This window comes from Charadrius vociferus, unplaced genomic scaffold (genome assembly GCF_000708025.1).
Source record: "Charadrius vociferus isolate BGI_N301 unplaced genomic scaffold, ASM70802v2 scaffold202, whole genome shotgun sequence".
Taxonomy (NCBI): Eukaryota; Metazoa; Chordata; class Aves; order Charadriiformes; family Charadriidae; genus Charadrius; species Charadrius vociferus.
The window spans coordinates 818,831-829,237 of NW_009647242.1; positions in this window are offsets into that span (position 1 = coordinate 818,831).

Sequence of the window (10,407 nt, forward strand, 5' to 3'; positions counted from 1 at the left end):
ATGAATTTCAGTCTGGGACATGATGCTGGAGCTGTTCCGCCTTCTGCAGCACCAGGGAGAAGTATACGGCATTTCAGTAGTGGTATACTTCAGTATTGGTATACTATATATATTCAGAAGTATACGGTATTTCAGTTTGGGCTTCATATTTTTAGAAAAATATGCATTAAAGGGTGTCAAGAAGAGAGTAGGAAGAACGATAACAGGTTTAGAAAACGTGACCAGTGGAAAAAGGTTTAAAGAGCTGAATTTGTTTATGCTGGGAAAGGGAATAGAGAGAGGGGAGCTCATAAGAGTCTTGCAATACATAGACGCTCCTTGCAGACAGAAAGTAATCAAGCATTTGCTAACACTGGAGCAAGAACTTGATTGGCATCAAGTAGGATTTACAGTAGATGGTATATCAAGTATAATCACAGTCAAGAAGAGGCTATCTATAGCTGTGTGGAGTCATCGCTGGAGACTTATGTACAGATAAACAGCAGCAGCAAAATTGTTTGTTTGCAACTTTAGAAAGCACAAGCAATTAAAATTTTGTTGATTTTGCTACCACTTCCACTTGGGTTGGCAACTCTGAATTCACAAAATGTATATATTTGCTTCTGCTTCAGAGGATCTGGATGCAGCACATAACATATTTTTTTTTCTGTTTACCTTTCATTTCTATGATTCATTCAAATTACCTGGCTCTATTTTTCTCTATTGATGGGTGACTTCCCGCAGCAATAAAACCCCAAATCACTGCAAATTCTGTTGCCCCTCCTGCACGCAAGGTTTATGAATATGACTGCCCAGGTTCCCTGAAGACATCAGATCACCTTCTGGAGGTCATATCACCTTAGAGCACTCCAAGGCTACCCTAATTTCCAAACAGGACAAGAAAAATCAGGCCACCATAAACCTTTTTGGCTGGTTTCTCCCACCCTGCTGATCCAAGCAGTTTTCCGAATGGGCAGACACAGATTTACCGGAGGAGGAATGGAACCACATTCTCCCACCAAACTCCCTGTAGAGGTCTTCTCTGCACCCAGAGTGGGGGCTGGCTCTGCCCCCCTCGTTTCCTGGTGCCAGGATTTATCCCCCAGCTCCAAAAGCAGCATCTCAGCCACTGCCCGCCACTCGTGCCACGGCTCCTGCAGATGACTCCTGTCTAGGAGAAACCACACCATGACTGGGAGCGCTGGGTGTAACTATAGAAGAGCGCAACGATTAAACCCAAGCCTGACAACTATTTCATTCATTAAAAAAAATCCAAAAAAAATCCAAAAACACCAACAAGAATCTCCCAAAAGGTAAAAGGAGGACTTCTGAGAAACACGAGAAACTGCTGCTCATGACAGACTTGAGCAAGGCATCCGCTCACTGAAAAGCTTTAATCCACACAAATACTGCCATTGCAGGAAGGTAAGGGGGAGCAGAAATACTACACAAATAACTCAATAAGCAAGCATGCTGAGAAACAACAGGGAATTACAGGGGGGATGCAGACGGGAGGTGGAGGAGGAGGAAGGAAATGAAGGAACCAGTAATGGAGAATACAGCAGCATCCCACAGATGCTGTTCATGAGAGAATTGCATAGAAACACCCCCAACTTCACCTTTTCCTCATTTCATTTTTTTTGAAAAAATAAACCCAGGCAAAAGAAAACACAACAGAACTGCTTCTAGTGCTGTGATCACAACTGATTGGTAAATATTTCTTTCAGTAACTAAAAAGGCAAGAAAGAGCCCTCCATGGCACACCCTGATTTTCTGCAGACAAGTGACTTTGATTACTTGGGTTACATTTACGTGAGGTTTTGACATTTCTGAATTGCTTTGGAGCCAAACGTTCACGTGGGGCCCCATGTGCATCATTCGCTATTTAAAAGTTGTATTTAGTGCTACAGAGGACCGAGAGTGCTTCAGGCATCAGATCGTTAAAGTTCATATTCTCTTATATTGAGCAGAAAATAGAATCAATTCAAAATTTAAAAAAAAAAAAAAAGAAAAACAAGAGTTGCACGAGTTGCTGACACATGGCAGGTGTGCTACATTATCACACTACCCTCAGGCCAAAAATACTGTAACACCTGTGAACAATATTTTCTGTTTCATACACTGCCTAAATAGACTGTGCTCCAGTGCTTGTGACCTGCCTCACCTCACAGAAACAAGGGAATCAGATAGGCAAGGTACCCATCAGACCATCAAGCCCATCTCCTCCAAGGGCTTCCCGCTCCCTCCCACCGGACATTTATCTTTCCAGCTCAGGTGATGTAAAAGCCTACAAAGTAAAACAAAAATAAAGTGATGAACTATAACTTAAAATATCAACATGGCTGTTCTGATTTCCTGGACACCTAACTAACTGGAATTCAGCAAAGAAACCGGTTGGTTTTTTTCTTTATTTTACTGGGTGGTGCTTGAAAGAGTCACAAAACTGCTGGCTGATGATGAATTAAACCCTCCCTAGCCTATTACTTGCAGAAGCTATGTAATATTACAATTTTTATTTTTTTTTTGCTTTTGCAGAGAATGGATGCTTTTTCCCCATTTTTTTTTTTTTTGGGGGGGGGGGGGGGGGGGAGGGCTGTGTGTTATTTTTTACATTTTTGTAGCCTTTTCTCCCATCCAGCATGGCTCAGAGATGGAAAAAAGGAAGCATTTGGGGCAGAGAAGACGGACGTTTTAGAGCCAGCCGGCTAATGCCTCTTCCAGCCAGCCACTGCTGTTTCCACCCTCCACCACCGCTCTGTCCCAGCAAGACATGGGTTAGCCTTTTTTTTTCTTTACCCCGCAAATATCATACTAATTTTACATCCCGTTTTTCAACTTTTGAAGGCATTAAACGGGTCTGATGCAGTCAGGCTGCATGATGCGGCATCACAGCGCGCACAGTCCTAATAGCTTTTGTTTTTCTGAAATGGATTATTCACTTCGTATTTAGATTTTAATCTCCTGGGCATTCACGTCAGCTTCGAACGTAAAACATACTCTGCAATACCGAGTAATAGACTTTCCAGTTCGGAGCACCGCATCAGGAAACCGCTGGCTCCCCAAACAAATTAAAATCTTGCGAGTCTAAACAACCAAACCCGTGGCATCAGACAGCCGGCTTTTTCTACTTAAACTCTTCTGGGATCCCCATGCTCCCCAGAGCTTTAATTACCTGCTACAGGTTACAAAAAAACCCACCGTCCATTTACCACCAGCAGCTAGCCCCCGACACCCCTGCTCCAGGTTCTACTGTCACTCCAAGGCCATTCTCCCAGCTCCACGCAGCCGACGGCGCGCCACAACCACCAACAGGGAGAAACTGCCAGCTCCAAAAATGCAGTTCAGCACGTCTTTCGCCCCCCCACCAACCTCAAGTGCACGTACTAGCAGTTGGCCCCGACGCCTCAAAGCCACCAGCTGTTAAATAACGTGCTGGATGCAAACCAAGACCTACAGATGGTGTGGGAGCCGGGACTTCGAGGAACGAATTGGTCAGAGAGGAAACGCGCGGACGACGAGAATGTTTACGGCGGATCCAGGCATCTGCAGAGTAGAGCCATCTCACTTAAAATCACTGAGTAAGCGGGATTCCCTCCCGGCTTCAGTTACGCTCTGGTTACGTGTCTTAGTTAGGTGTTTTCAAAGCACAGGAAGCTTGTGAGCATGTCGTCCCGATGCATACTAGTTAAGTCCTGAGGGTCCTTTGCCTGATGAACTCTACAAGGAATTAAGAGCAAGCTTTCTATATCTTCACGTAACACCCCAATAAAGCCCAAACCTTTCACCATCTGTGCAGCTACACTGAATTATGAGGATTTGAAGACCAGCATCCAATACAGCCTGACAAAGAAAACAGCTATCTTTAAAGAGGGTCTAACCCTTTTTACCTATTAAACCCTGAAAAGCTATACATACAGTTATATAGTAATTACATTATATACTCCCAACCCAGTATCATACTGGATTATGCCGCCTCTGAAGATGGATGTCACCAAATCTGGCAACTCCTCCCCGATGTGTATGACTATCTTGGACTTAAGACACATAGAAGTGACAGTAGGTCAGGGAGAACAGAAGGAGTTGGGGGCAATGGGGACAGCCCGGTGGCTTGAAGTGCCCCTGCAAGACAGTGGTCAGAAAAAAATGGGAGGAGGGGGGGAATGAGAGTGTGGCAGTGATGCAGCTTAATCACAAAATGACAGTGAGAGGGAACGGACAAACCCTTGCAGCAGAAGGAAGAAGAAAACTCTTTGCAGCTTATAAATCATTGGGGATTCAAAAAAGAAAATAAGCCACAGAAATCATTCTAGGTTACTGAAGTTGAGCATTTTAAAAAAATAAAGATCTATTCTGTATCAAATTGATCGTTTGAAAGCAGAAGTGAAGGCAATTAAGCTGGATGCTGCTATTTCCTAACTCAGGCGTGAGTGACTTTACAACCTAAATTATTTCCTTCCCCACGTACTTTTTCTTATACATAGCTCTGGTAAATTGTTTGATGGTGTGTTTTTAAGGCTACAAACCACTAATTTGGTAGTTCCTAAATAATCCAAATGATCTACCTTAATTTAAATGAGAATCCTACAATTCAGAAACACAGTAAAAGACTTTGATAAGAGACCCCGTTTTGTGTGCTGAGTTTCAAACTTGTCTCATGTACTAATCAGGGAAGTGCCCAAATCAGTGAAACAGGGCCATAAACAGTGCCTTTTCCCACCCTTCCTCCTGACGTTGTGCAGGAACCAATGCAAGGCATGTGATAAAGTACTGCTGTGCATTGTATCTACTGATTGTTCTATGACAATCCATTTCTTTCAGTACCCTTCAGATCACAGTGTGTAAAATTTAATTTACTTATATTCTACATTACGTGGCAGTGTGGGGTAACTGTCTCGCTCCTTACCAGAAAGATTTGCCCAGGGCAGCATTTACAGTTTCAAAGTATCAAATAATTTTGATATCTTAGGGCACAATTCAGCCTTCTCAGAAGCTAGTAAGTATGCAGAAAATACAGAGAATTACTCCCGACTTCATCATAAATTGTGGTTCAACACCCAAAATTTCTTCTAGTAGCTATGGCTGATGCTAGATAAACGACAAGAGCTGCATTTTCACCTCTCCTTCCCCTCTCCTGTTCACTCTGCACTCTGTTTTCCGTGGGGACAGAAATCTCCATGCCAATATTCACATGGCCATTACATCGGAACTAAAAAATGAATGAAGTAATCCACCCCCTCCCTGGCTGTGATGAATGCCCTGGGGAAGCGGTACCCTGCAGCTGGGCTCCAACCCACTCTGCTCGCTGTCGCCTTCGCTATGTGTATGTGTTTCACCACAGCTGGGACCACAGAAACCTTACCCTTAAGAAATTTTATCTTTTTTTTTAAAAAAAAAAGGATCGCAAAGAGGCAACAAACCAATTAATCCTTCCCTCGGCTCCAGAACAGCATTAATTATCCCTACCGCAGCAGCCACCAAACTATTTTGGAGAGATACAGCCACGCAGGTATGCCAAAAGCACCACCAACAAAACAAGCATGTCAGATAACGGTGCCAAATCTTCATTACGGGGCTCACCATTTCAAAGTGTCTTGCATACTGACATTGGTGCTTCATGGCCCCCTTTCCAGCCCCCCTCGCCTAAACCCTACCCGGTATATATTTACAGAATCATAGAATGGTTTAGGTTGGAAGGGACCTTGAAGATCATTTAGATCCAGCCCCCCTGCCATGGGCAGGGACACCACTCACTAGACCAGGTTGCCCAAGGCCACGTCCAGCCTGGCCTTGAACACCTCCAGGGATGGGGCATCCAAAACTTCTCTGGGCGCCCTGTTCCAGTGCCCCACCTCCCTCAAAGTGAAAAATTTCTTCCTAATATCTAATCTAAATCTCCCCTCTTCCAGTCTGAAGCCATTGCCTCTCATCCTATCACTGCATCCCCTTGTAAAAAGTCCCTCGCCATCCTTCTTGTAGGCCCCCTTCAGACATTGGAAGGACACTATAAGGTCTCCCCGGAGCCTTCTCTTCTCCAGACTAAACAACCCCAACTCTCTCAGCCTGTCTTAGCCTGTCACCTATTACTAAAATCCCACAATGCTGTAGTCTCCATGCTCCCCACAGGCCCTTTATTCCATCGATTCCCTAGCCTTACGGCTTAGGAAAATGTTCCCAAACATCTGACCTAATTCTTCCTACTTGAAATGTAGGCACACTGCTCCTCGCACTGACGACAGTGGATGCGTAACGTGGCTCTGCAGCTCGCAGACGGCTGCCGTTCTCCCCTCAGACCACTCTCTCCTCTGTCTCTTCTGGCAAGTCCTATTTTTAGTCCCCTCTCAGGCTCTTTTCCCTCTCCTCTGTTCTCTTTCCCATCAGTCCACCTCCTCCCTGAGCAATAGCATCCAAACCCTACTTTCAGCTGAAGATCAACTGGGCTTACTGGTGCTGAACAGATTGCAAGGATGGCTTTATGTCTGAAAATAACAATCCTCTTTATACCTCCTGGTAGTAAAGTGTTCAATATTTTCACCATATTAAGACACTTCTCAAACTTAGTTTTAACCTTTGATCTGTTCATAATCCCACACTGTTTTCTCCAACCCCCTACCTAAAGATCTCCCAAGTGGGAGAAAACTGTCTTAACTACATTATATTCAATAAGAAGTACGGAATAAATCCCATCTATTACATAGCTATTATTTGATTTTTTTTTTCCATTTTATATTTCAAATTTCCCTTCTCTTGTGTTGAGTATCATTCAAACAAGTAAAGTATTTATTAATGTACAAGATCTAGTTTCAGTGACAGAGTGCACATGATTTATATTAGAACAACTGTGGCCCCCTGTATGCAAAGTACATTCAGAGCCACGATACTCTCTTATTTATTCAAGTATTAGGGAGTACCAGTTGGAAACATTTCCAATTTCACTTGTAGCTTCCGTCCACTGCTGAAACACCCACTGCAGAGACCGTCCCCTCAGTCCCTGGCAGGGGTCAGGGGCGTTAGCAATTTGGCCGGGCCGACCCCTCAGAGCATTTTCTGTAGCTGTTTCAGAAGAGCTGAGCACATCTACCAAAAAAACCCACAGGAACGCCAATGTTCTCATCTGCTTTCAAGAGCCTCAGGGCCATTAAGGTGACCTGAGTGGCAGCGCTGGCGGTGTTGTAACTTATTAATAAATTGGGAGCAAGCTCACATCTGCTGGGAAAGGAAAGTCTAGCCTACCCCATTTTATGGTCTCTAGCCGAGTCAAGCACATTAAAATATGTATTACTTCTGTCTACCTGTCACTTCTTGTAATATGCTTAGGTGAACCCATGGCTGCAAGCCAGAACCCAAACTGTTTCAACACAAGCAGTGCTTTTGGGGAAAAGTTATTTGCAATAGAAGTGTCAGGTCCCTTTCGGTCTGCTGGCAAACATTTGCCTCAACCCTTACTGAACCAAAAGTTAAATGGTGAGGAAAGACTGCAATTTCAGGTTAATCTGGGGATCTTAATACACTCGTGAAATGAACTGCATATTATGCCTCGCCTATGAAAAACAGAAAAATCAAAAGACTGATTGAGGCTGATTTTCTTTAACCTGTATTTGAAGAACAGTTTTCAAAGTGGTTTCTTAAGAGGGAACAAAACCCCAACCTACATTACACCCCTGAGGAGAACATCTACTTTTCCCATCCATGGTATCAACAGTAAATGTGCCATGTGGACACGGTGCCAAGGAAGGGGCTGACAGGATATATATATATATATAGGATACCATTTCATTCAAACCAGTCGCTAGACAATGGCTGGCATTCAGACGACTAAAAACTTGCAGAGAAGCTAGTTCAAGCTGGCAAGCTGGCTTAAGTAGATGCAAGTGTGGACTTGGATATTTAGGAGTTCTTAAGACGAATAGCAGCTTGCAATATTTCTGGGTGGGTTCTGAGACTTCTTTTTTTTTTTTTTTTTTGTCTAATCCATTGGTACTAAGACAGACCAGAAACATGGCAAGGTCCTTTGTACCCACAACTGCATCTAAGCCTCAGAATTACAGCTGTAATTAATGGGTTTTCCAAGCTTGGGAGGAAAAAAAGAGCTAACTGGGGAAAAAACACCTAAACCAAAACAACCAAAAACAACCCCAGCAGACTGTGCAAGTTAAGGATTTCTTCTCTTGCTCACACATAGACACTCACATGCAAGCATACAATAAAGGGCACAACTCCCAAAACACGCGTACTTGAGGTTCTTCCCTGTTTCACCCCATGCATAATCTTTTACAGGCTCGTAAAAGCGTGCTGCCTTCAGGAAGAGTGTTGTTCTTATTTCTCATTATTTCATCTGCAAGTCAGCACGTTGCTTGACCTACGCTGACATAACCTCGAGTAAACCAGGTTCAAGTATGCACTTTCACCATCCCCAAAGCAAGCCATGTTTTATTAGGGCTTTTTCTTTTTTTTTTTCCCCTCCCACCCCCCGCTCACACTTCAGAGGAGAGGAAATGCCTGCTGTGAATTCCTGTCCAGCATTTTAAATACCACACGAAGCGCTTTCTTTCCATTGCCAGAGAGCTTCCCAAGGACCGTAAGCCCTCCAAGAAAGAGAGGTGGAAACACCTTTGTCCTTCCCCGGTGAGCGGGAAGCAGTTGGGCCAGAGATGGAGCCAACCAGCTCCTCCACTCCACCGCCAACCAGCCCCACTTGGAACCAAAATCGGCAAGTACCCAAAAGCTACCAATTTTTGGTATGAAGATCACACAGTTATTTTTCAAGCTGCCGGCTGTACTACCCTATATACTGCAGCCATACACTCCTTATGGCCGGTCATATTGAACTATGTGTGGAAAGACTGAATTATTACCTTTTTGCAACAGCCTCAGTGTTGTAACACCCAGAAGTCTCATACGGGGCAGTTTTGTAGCTTATTATTAAACTAGACACATTTTTGTGCTCTACAAGCTTTTAATTGTCAAGGAAGATCATGTACAGCTATAAATTGATGAAATGTATTATAAATAATGCCACATGTTCAAATTAGTTTGATTTGATGAGGAAGACAATTCCCTTAGTTTATCCCTTTAATGCTCTCGCAACAGCAGTCTGTAAGCTACAGCAGATCTATTACTGCAGCTGAATAAAAGGCAATCTTAAAACTCACATCCAACAGGAATAAATCCAAATTTCTCCATATATGCTATTATCCTTCAACATAAGAATAGAAACTCCAGCAAGTCACTGTTGCACGTTTGTTTTAAACACTCTTCAAAGTAGAAAGGCTGGATTTTTTGTTTGGTTTTTGTGGGGGAGAGTGTGGGAGGTTTTTTTGGTTGCTGTTGGTTTTTTTCTGTTTTGGGTGGTTTCTGTTGTCAGATTTTTTTCCAAAAGATGGCTCATGTTATCATTCTTTGTCCTCCCAGAGCATCACCTCTGGTTACTGTAGTGTGTTAGAAAGCGTATTTGTTAAGTCACGTATGCATCTAGCAAGCTTAAGCCTGGCACACATCCCTTCCAACTCCTCCTCATTCAAACAGAATTTATATAGTGAAAACCCTGTGCCATGGAACCAAAAAGAAAAAAAAAAAAAGCTATTTTCAGACCGGACCAAATGTACTTGAATGAAAAAACCTAAACTCAGTCCTGAGAAAAATGACAAAGGGAAGACTGATTCAGCCTTAACCCTGTACGGGCTATGACTGTCCGAGCAATTTGCACCAGTACTAATCTCAGCAGCATTGCCTGATCTGTCCAACAGGATTTATAGGTACCTTAAGCAGATGCATATCTACTTCCCAACCTATACACTTTTAAAGGCAAAAGGATTTGGAATTTCCCCCTCAAACTCCTGGTGTGGGTTCCCAACACGAGCTACAATGCGCTTACGAACCCCGCACCCGGTGGCATGGCTCTTCCAACTCACTTTGCTTTGCAGGTCTGGGCAGGGGCGAGCAGCGCACGCTTTGGGATGCGAGTAGAGCCAGCGGATGTCAGGTCCTCAGCCCCAGACGTTCCGACGGCATGGCTCTCACTCTCTCAGGCATGAGACCGAAATGGGGTGCGTGCTTCTCTCCCGGTTTATATTTATCCCCGGCCCAGGTGCCGTTTTCCAACAGCGAACACAAGCCCGCCCGTGCCAAGGGCTCTGCAACAAAGGCAGGAATTTTTCCCTCCCCCTACACACACCTCTCCGTGTGTACAAGCTGTTAAAATGATTTCAGACACACCAGGTTCGAGTGCCCAGGAACAAGTGACCTGGAGTTTCTGAATGTTCAAAGCCAGCATATGTTCGGCCCTCCACTTTATTTATGTTCTATATGTACTTTGCCTCCCTGCAGCCCACAGCAAACAGCTGTCATTAACATTCACCCCTTCTGCTAACACTTTCCTTAATCCCTCACTGACTTTCCAGCCTATAATTAAACTTTCCAGCTGCCGCACTC